Raw genomic sequence first — 10,693 nt, 5'->3', positions numbered from 1 at the left:
CAGACTCTGCATTTTCCATCCACATCGTTGGCTTTTGTGGCAGTCATTTCTTGGGCTGGCTCTTACAGAGCTTGCTGTCAATTCTTAGAAATTGACATAGGAACTGCCCACAAGTCAGATCATATTCAGTATCTGTGCAATTGGTTAAAAAAAAAAAAACAACCTTAATGAGGCCTACAATGTGCTGATTTGGGGAATGAATGTATGAAAATACAGTAAGGAGTTATTTTGGTTAACTTTAAACAGCTGTTCGCTAATAAAGTATGTTTGGAAGACTATGACATGAATTTTATGGAGACTTTTTAAAATTTTCTGAAAAATCCATAGGTAGCATTGATATATTTATTACTGCATATGGATTTAAAAGAAAAACTGTCACCTCTTTATGTTTCTTTTTGCTTTTCCTAAAACACTTTTTTTCTGGGACATTATTGTGTGCTGTGACCAAGCCACACCAAATCAATTTGATTTATGCTGTAACAGAGTGGGAAATAGAAAGTAAGGCACAATGACTTTAGTATGTTCAATAATAGGTGTATAATGGAGAACTACTACTTTTGGAAGTATATTATTTCATGAAATTTTAGGAAATATGGAATTCTCATTCTAGGTGCTTTTTGGTCTAAAGCATTTTTATCCAATATAGGATTAGTATGTCTTGAAAAGCAGAAGTGTTAACAGTTATACTGTAACGATCACATTTGGTTTTGTGATACCCAGCATATATCCAGTCATCTCTAGGGTTGTCATAAAATATTTATTATCAATGTCAATGACTTCAAGTCACTTTAATTATAGATAGATGAATAGATATAGATAAAGCTACATAAATTAATGACATATAGAATTTGGGTGTAGAATGGAGGATGTTATGAAAGTCTGTATCCAAAATAGGGTCCCAAATATCCAAACCATTACAAATCACAGTTACATATTGTAATATGGCTTTATAAACATTGCAGTTACTCACTCCCATAATAAGTGTGGGGTCGTAAGGCCTGTCAAGAATATGTTCTGAACATTAGAATTTCTTCACAATCTGTAAGAGATTATTCTTATTGAATCTCTAAGAAGCCATAGAGATGGTGACAAGAATATTTATTTCACAGAGCTTATGAAAGCTTTCTAAGCAACCTGGAAAGAACAAAGTTGGCTTCCAAAACCCACATACAAAATTGAAAGAATCATGTGTTTGCAGACTTTTAAAAGTATACTGTTGTTGGAGGAATGTGAACATGATAGTATTCTGTGGGTTATGCCAATGTGTTGAAATGAATATATAAAATAACAAGCTAAAAAAACCCAGAATTCAAAACAACATGTACACACTGCTTCCTATCATGTAAAATAGATGTATAACATTAAAAATAGTCAGGGAATGTATAGAGATATAATTAACAGTTTAATGTTGAGTAGGTTCTTTCTGTATTTTTCAAAACTAAGTTACTGGCTCAGTCCAGCTATGGCTGAGTGAGGAGAGTGGCAACTTTTGTCCCTGAGAAACAATTATGAGCATGGACAAAGTGAAAAAACAAACAAGAACCTATTCAGCACTCCAGAACCCAACTAAAGGTTACAATAATCTGAGAAGCATTTACACTTGGAAATGTGGTCCATCCGTGGCGGTCTGGCCTACAGATGCTCCTGTTTCTCCCTCACTCAAGCGCCCACAAGCCCAGTAGACACTGGGGTTCTGCCAGGGCTACGTTTTGCCAGGTTGAGTCCTGCCAGCTTCTCTACCACAGTCAAAAGAGGCTCACTTGACTTGGTGGTGTTGGTGTTGTTGGTGGAAATAACCGTCTCAGAGGCAGGTGGGTGATCATGCGGAGGGCTTCAGTCTGAGGTTGCAGTAGGGGCTGGGGCAAACGTATTCCTGCCTGAGGCTGCCTGAATGCATGGCAGGACAGGGAAAGGGCTCAAGTCAGCCATCGTGCCCACCAACCAGGAGGCCGTGCACAGATACAGAGGAGACGAAAAAGGGCCCAGTGGAAAGTAATGACTCCGAAGACTCAAAAATGACTTGATCTTTGAATTTTCTGCTCGACCCACGCACAAATTCATTGATATAGCACAGGGGCTTACTGGCTTGAGGTAGTTGAGTATGATCTCTATCTAGTCATTGGATAACCCTTATGGTGTGCAAACATAGGAAGCCAGACTTAAAAATAATAAAGAAAATCAATGTAGCCAAAAGTTGTTCTTTGAAAAGAGAGAGAGAAAAAAAGACAAAGGCAACTTATAGTTAGAAAAACAGAAAGAGGACACAAATTTCCAAAATCAGGAATGGAAGAGGGGACACCACTGCTGACCCTAGAGAAATGAAAAGAATTATAAGAGGGGCACCTGGGCAGCTTGAGCCATCCAGCTCTTGATTTAGGCTCAGGTCACGATCTCAGGGTCATGAGATAGAGCCCTGCGCTCAGGGGGGAGTCTGCTGGAGATCCTCTCTCACTCTCTCCCCCCCCCGCCCCTCCTCCTACTTGTGCTCTCTCTCTCTAAAATAAATAAATAAATCTTTTAAAAAATACATATATAAAAGAATTATAAGCAAATATTACAAACAAGTTTATGCCAATAAATTTAAAAAACTTAGATGAGTGAACTTTTGTACTTTGTGTCTTTCAAGGAATTGGTTCTTTTAATCAAACATTTAAGGAAGAAACAATATCACCTATATGCAACGTCTTCCAGCAAAATAGAAGAGGAGGCTCATGTTATGAAGGCAGCATTACCCTGATATCAAACCTAGACAAAAACATAGCAGGAAAAGAGAACTTCAGACCAATATTCTTCATAAACATGGACAAAAACATCCTCAAAATGTTAGCAAATTGAATCCAGTAATGCATTAAAAGAAAAACACATTATGACCTAGTAGGTTTTATCTCAGGAATAAAGGCTCGTTCATTCAATATTTGAAATTCGGTCTGGGTAACCATGATATTAACAGACTAGAGAAGAAAAACCACATGATTATCTTAACAGATGCAAAAACGCATTTGACGAAATTCAATGTCAATTTATATTTTAAGATGTTCAGGAAGTAGAGGGAAATTTCCTTAATTTGATAAACAACCTCAACAAAAAATCCACAGCTAACATACTTAATGGTGAAAGACTGAATGCTTTTCCCCTAAGATGAGGGATAAAGCATCATACTGGAAGTTCTAGCCACCATGGGCAAGGAAAAGAAATAAAAAGCATTCATTTTGGAAAGGAAAAAATAAAACTGTTTCCATTTATAGATGGCATGACTGTCTACATAGAAAGTCATAAGGAATCTTCTAGAAAGTTCCTGGAATTAATTATCAAGGTTAGCAATGTTCACAAATACATGGTTAACATATAAAAACTATCATAAACTAAAGCACTAGCAATGGACACTTGCAAATAGAAATTACAAAAATAAGACCAGTTATAATAGCTTTTAAAAATAAAATACTTAGTTATATTATCAAGCAAAATATATGCAGGTTTGGTATGCTGAAAATGACAAAATATTGATTACAAAATCAACAAAGACCTAAACAAATGGGAAAATACACTTTGCTCATGGATTAGAAGACCCAATATTATTAAGACATTGATTGCCCTTATACTGAATATAGATTTAATGCAATCCCATGCAAAATATCAAAAGGATTTTTGTAGATATAAACAAGTTGGTTCTAAAAATTTTATGGCAAAGGAAAAAAATAACCAAAACAGTTTTGAAAATGAACAAAGTTGGAGGGCTCCCTGAAGACTTACTATAAAACCATAGTCATCAAGAGAGTGTGGCCAAAAGAATAAACATATAGATAAATGGAACAGAGTAAGAGTACAGAAATAGGGGGAGCATGGCTGGCACAGTCAGTAGAGCATGTGACTCTTGATCTCGGGGTCATGTGTTCAAGCCCCACATTGGGCATAGAGTTTACTTAAAAAAAAAAAAAAAGAATCACACACATATGGTTGGTCAATTGATTTTCGCCGAAGGTGCAAAGCAATTCAATGGAGAAAGGATCCTCTTTTCAACAAATGGTGTTAGAATAATAGGGCATTCATTTATGAAACAAAATTTTGACCTAAACTTCACAACTTTTACAGAAATGAAAATGGATCATACATCTACGTGTAAGACAAAAACCGTAAAACTTTTAGTAGAAAATCTTTGTAACCTCAAGTTAGGCAAAAGTTTTCTAGATATAATAGTAAGACCATGATTGGTAAAGGAAAAAAATTGATAAAATGGACTTCATCAAAATTAAAATCTTTTGCTCTGAGCAAGCCACTGCTAAGGGAATACAATGACCAGCACTGACTCGGTGAAAATATTTGAAAATCATGTATCTGATAAAAAACTTGTATCCAGAATACATAGAGAGCTCTCAAAATGCAGTAATAAGGAAACAAACTCTCAATTATATCAATTGGCAAAAAAAAATTTTAACACTTCACCAAACAAGATATGTGAATAGTAATTAAGTACATGGAAGGAAGTTCAGTATCATTAGTCATAGGGAAATGCAAATTAATCCATAGTGGGATACCACTACATACTTACTGGAATGGCCGAAAAACTATCAATCAAACAAACCTGACAAGACCAAGTGCTGGTTGAGCATTCAAAGTAAATGGAACTTTCATATATTGCTGGTAGGAATGCAAACTAGAATGGCCATTCTGGAAAAACTGTTTGGCAATTTCTTACAAAGTTAAATATACATTTACCAGATGACCCAGCAATTATACTCTTAGATATTTAACCTATAGTTATAGTTCCACAAAAACCTAGACATGAATATTTATAGCAGCACTATTCGTAACAACCAAAAACTAGAAACAAGTCAGATGTCCTTTTTGCTTGTCACCACATTTTTGGTTGTCACAAGTCCTGGCAACTAAGTGCATAGAGACCAGGGATGCTGCTAAACATCTTACAATGTTCAGCATGGCCCTCCCCTTCAACAGTGAATTATCCAGCCCCAAATTTCAATAGTGCCTTTGTTGAGAAACCCTGCTTTCAGATACCTGAGAGTACTTGGGCCATATTCAGTAGTGCCTGACAATTTCCTCTGATTCCTTTTTATTGTTCCGTCTTCCTTGCTCACCCTCATCCTGAATTCCTATTTATTTCTAATATAGAACTCTTCAGCTATTCCCTTTTTTCTCATCCCCAATGGATTATGTTTTCAGGTTCATACCTCCATCTCAAGAGGTTTAATAAGGTATCTTCCTTAGCAAATACAGTACACTCTGTAAGAGGAATTTTATTGCCATTTGTTAAGATAACAATAATTTTCAGCTTGTTATACACTCACACCCACGGAGTTATACTTGGGATACTACAGTGGATGTGTTTTTGTCACATGCTTTTTTCACTTAATAGAATATCGTGAATATTTTCCCATTGCTTACCTAATAGGATGCTGCTTGCCAAATGTTCCTGGTTCTCCCTTCTTTAGGGACGTAATAGGATCACACCTCCTGATACCCTTGCGATGGGCAGGGCCATGTGCCTAGTTTTATTAAATGAGTTGAGAATGGAATTGACACATAATTTCCAGCCACAGTATTTAATTGCTTATTTGATAACTTTCAGAGCTCTTTATTTCCCTATGGTAACTTGACTAGCAATGTTTGAGATTGGAACTTTTCCATCAGCCTGGATATCTGATGAAAAGAGGTCCTTGTTGATGTGATGTACATGTGGCATGAGAAAGAATAAACTTCTGTTATTTTAAATCATTGGGACTTTTGGGGGTGTTTATTTCTGCTGTATGACCTAGCCTATCCTGATGGATACATCTGATACCCATTCAGCGCTTCTGTTTAGAGGCTTACTTCTCACCATTGGATAAAGGAGACTATATCCAAGATCAAGGGGGTTTGTCTTCTTTGGTCTACCCGAATAATTGCCATCCTATTCTTCTTTCCAGTGGTTAGTTTAGGGGAAGGCATATGATTCTCTTCTGAGGCATAATGGGAGGTCAGCTGGGGACTCCTAAGAAAAGTTTCCCTGATCCTAGATAAGAGAACTGAAGAGACAGTCCTTTGGGCTTCTGGACATTGCTTGTATTTGGATGTGGCACCTGGAACCTTGTTGCCATCTTGAAAGAGTGAAAGAGAACCCCCTAAAGCAAATCTGACCCACTAAGGATGGCAGAGCAGAGTGATGGAAAGAACCTGGGTCTTGATGACATTACTGAGGTCTGGAATCAACCAACCTGAAACTTGTCCTACCTCTATACTTCCTGATATGTGCCATAATAAAAGTCCTTACTTTCAAGTCCATTTCAGTCAGTGTTTTATGTTACTGAAAACATCCAAAGTGATCTATCGTTAAGTTGACTTCGGCAATGTTGATTTAATTGTCTGTAAAGCATGTCTAGACTATATATAATATATTTAATTAACTTCCTGTGACCTAACATTTAGGTAGTTTTCAATTTTCAGCCACTATAATATAAAGAGGGTCCCTCACTGCAAATAGTGCCAAATAAAAGTTACAAGCATTTTTCTGCTTCCTAAGAGTGGGAGGCCTGCCTCCCTTTGAACCATATCTTTATTCATTCACCCACTCATTTCTATTTTTTGTGGGAGTCTCCAGATAGAACAGTAATTTAGAACTGACAAGATCCTGGTCCTCATGTAGCTCATAAAAACTTACGTTCCTTTGATTTGGTAAAACCAACCAATGGTGCTTTAGTTAAATAAATGTGAAATTGATTCCCACCCACTGGTTCTTGGAGAAAAGATGACAGCTGATGTACTGGACTGAGAGATGAAGTGTTTTGATTAGAAATATAAAGTAAACATATATTTTAGCATAAAGAGTTATGACTCCAGACTTTGTAACTTCTTAGGGAAATCCACAATTTAAATTACCTATTTCCTCAAATTATTCTGTTGTTTTAAAAACCACTTAATTGAGGTATAACTGACATACGGACACACAACTTGATGTGTTTGGAGAGAGTGTATACACCCATAAAACCATCATATAATCAGGGACATAAACTTAGGCATCACCTCCAAAAGTTTCTTTCCACCCCAGAAAACAAAACACAATGAGTTATCAATGAATTATCACCTTACACCTGTTAGGATGGCCATATATAGACATGGTGAGGATATAGAAAAAAGGGAACCCTTTTACTCTATTGATGGGAATGCAAAATGGTGCAGCCACTATGGAAAACAATATGGAGGTTCCTCAAAAAATTAAAAATAGAATTATTATTTGATTAAGCAATTCCACTTCTTGGTATATTTCCAAAGGAATTAAAATCCAGATCTTGAAGAGGTATCTGCACTCCCATGTTCATTGCAACATTATTTATCATTGTCAAGATATGGAAACAACCTACATGCCTATCAACAGATGAATGGATGAAGAGAATGTGAGACAGATATATATAATAGAAAAATATTCAGCCTTGCAAAAGAAGGGAATCATGCCATTTGCAAGAACATGGATAGACCTGGAGGACCTTATGCTAAATGAAATAAGTCAGAGAGTCTACGGCCATACCACCCTGACTGCGCCCGATGTTGTCTGAAATAAGCCAGAGAAAGACAAATATTGTGATCTCACTTACATGTGAATATAAAATAGTCAAACTCATGGAAGCTCATAGTACAACGGTGGCAGAGGGAATGGGGAAACGGAGATAGTGGTCAAAGGGTACAAAGTTTCAGTCATGCAGGAGGAATAAGTTCTGGAGAATTACTACTGTTCAATGTAAGGCCTGCGATTAACAATGCTGTATTGTATACTTAAAAATTTGATAACAAAGTAGATCTTATGGTAAGTGCTCTCACCACAAAAGGAAAAAGCAAAATAAAACATAATAAATTATTATTTCTTTAAAGATTGTATGTTCTTACTGCATATCGTGTAGGAAAAGTTGAGGGCTGGACTGGTAGGAGCAGGGCGTCTTGCCTGAGTATATGGGCCTAGAGGGAGAACACTATAAAAATAAGAACTGATTCCTGAGAAGATTGAGATTTAAAAAAAAAAAATAGCTGTCTCCACAAACTTTTTTTTTTTCTCATTCTATAAAGATTTGTCATTTTCAAATCCCAGTGAAAGGAACTGGAATAATTTACCAATTTTGTTTCCCATTATGTGCCTTAGAGATACCTCAGGAAAAACTGGTGTCTGATACGACAGAATAACATTTGCAGAATGTAACACTGTGGTGACAGCACCGAGGTTGATTGTTACAGGCATATTAAACTCTTTGAGCATTATACGGTTGGTTACATCCTGTTTATACAGGACACTGGTCCAATAACAAAAATAAAGAACAGCAGCTGGAAATTTATCTCAGTGTTCAGAGATAAAAGGGTTAATCATTCATTCCATTATTTTCTGCAGATAGTCCTTTTTTCATACTGAAATCTGATAGCAATTAAATAGGGATGTTTTTCTAAGCTACTACACGAAGAGGATGCTGAAGGCCATTACCCTACGGCATACTGCATCATAAGGACTATTCTGTTCACCAGTTCCGGCCACTTCCAAAACATACCCACGAATCCAGTTTTATTTCTGTCCAGGAAGCTGGGTGCCAAGGATCAGATACAAGCACAAGTACATTTAAGCAGCAAGATTATGGTCAACAGACTCTGAAAATGGAAAATGGCAGACATAGCGAGGCCAGAGAAGCCCCAGCCACATCCCCCTTCCAGGCCCAGGGCGGAAGAAGCGTCTACACAAACTTAACGGTGCAGCAGCTGTGGTGTCACCTGGAACGTGGATATTTGGAGACGGTTCAGCATTCTGCTTCCTCTTCGCTGCATGCTCTTGGACAAGCCACTCTGAGTCCCCATATCCTCATTAATCAAACGTCGACAAAATGAAAGCATTTACTTCATTGGGTTATTTTGAAAAAATAGCATCATAATGTATGTGAAAAAGCATTATTAACTTGGCAGACATATTGCTTTTAGTTATTGTTTGTTTTGGGGGTTACTTAAATGAAAAATACTTTTTTTTTTTTTAAAGATTTTATTTATTTGCGAGACAGAGAATGAGAGACAGAGAGCATGAGAGGGAGGAGGGTCAGAGGGAGAAGCAGACCCCCCGCCGAGCAGGGAGCCTGATGCAGGACTCGATCCCGGGACTCCAGGATCATGACCTGAGCCAAAGGCAGTCGCTTAACCGACTGAGCCACCCAGGTGCCCCATTAAATGAAAAATACTTTGAAGGTTGAGTTCCCAGACATGTGTTGTAAAAAAGATGTGTCTGTTTTTTATTATTCAATAAAAATAATCATCTTTGAAAAAGAAAGACACCCAACATGTCCATGCTTACACACCCTCACCCCTCCAACTGCCTGGTGTTTCACTGACATCGTCTTGCCCTTGGCTTCCAAGCAATGGAAGGCAGTGACATTGTACATCCCTTCTTATGTGGAACATCATCTATCAGCACTATCCTTAAGCCCTCTTCCCTTGTAATCCTTCTTAGGAAATCCTTCGCTCAGGTTGTATTTTATTCTAGAAATTTGAGCATTTCTTTTACAAATATTTAAATTATTAGTCCATCTGGAGTTAATTTGACATAGGGTGGGAGAGATGTGTCATAGTTCTGCAAATGCTAATCCATTTACAAAATAGATATCTTTGCAAATGGCATTCAACACCATTTATTGAATGACCCTGCCTTTCATCACTGATTTGAGTTGCAAATTTTTCCATATACGAAGCTACTAAATATATTTGAGAAGGCTTTTGGATGAGACATTCCACTGAATTGTCTGTTCTTTGCCCAGTTACTCCCATATATTTTAATTAACTTTATAGAAGCTTTCCTCTCTAATGAGTGAGGCCCTCAACCTTTCTTTTCCATCATCAACTGACTTCCTAGCATACTTCTTCTTTCTGAAGATCTTTAGAATCTTTTTATTTTCACACTCTAGACATACATGAAAACACAGAAGAATCTCCAAACTCTCAACAACATAAAGATTTAAGGTGACAGACAATATGATACCAGAAGCAGGATGTACGATTTCTAAATTCTAAGGAAATTGGAGCTGTATTTAGAAAACCTCCCATCCACTTGAAAGATCCCCTAGCATTGTGGCTCTGAGTATACACACTTTTATGACTACAATTAATTTGCATTTTATTTTTTTAAATGTTGGTTTCCCCGTCAGAGTCTGAGCTCATCTGGGGCAGGGGCTATTTCTTAAATATCTTTCGTACCATCGCACAGAAATGGGGACACAGTAAATGCTCAAAAAACATTTAGAGAATCCATTCATGGTACACAAAACTCTCCTGCTTGGCAATTCCTGGCTGTATTTTTCCAATGTCTTTGCTGGAGGGCAAGGTCCTGGGGGGTGCCCGAGGCTCATCCAGCTCAAAGATGCCTCCCCACCCCCCCACCTGGCTCACAGTAGGCACTTGGCAAATGCTGACTCCTTCCATTTCCATGCCCTCTCCCCATGGCAGGGTATGAAAACCAACGCCTCATGGAGTCTGTTAACATTTCCCTAAGAAAACCAGGGTGGCTGCCAGGAGGACGTGACAAGTACAAATGAAAACATGGTTCCAAACTGCAAGAGCTTCTGGGCCCGGGTAGAGACTGACTCCCTGAAATGACCTCATCAAGGCCGGCGTACCCGACCTTATTTTTGTTATAGAGTGCAGAAACGGGACTTTCGGTAGGACTTTGAAGTCTGAAGTCTCTGGAGGA

General features: G+C 37.7%; 1 pseudogene; it reads right to left on the bottom strand.

Moving 5' to 3' along the window:
• Positions 1-8,425: 8,425 nt before the first annotated feature.
• LOC110577028 lies at positions 8,426-8,640 on the bottom strand (annotated as a pseudogene).
• Positions 8,641-10,693: the final 2,053 nt, after the last annotated feature.

Source organism: Neomonachus schauinslandi, chromosome 14 (assembly GCF_002201575.2).
Source record: "Neomonachus schauinslandi chromosome 14, ASM220157v2, whole genome shotgun sequence".
NCBI classification, from domain to species: Eukaryota; Metazoa; Chordata; class Mammalia; order Carnivora; family Phocidae; genus Neomonachus; species Neomonachus schauinslandi.
Note: the sequence above shows the minus strand (reverse complement) of the source record. Positions and strands in the feature narration are given on the sequence as shown.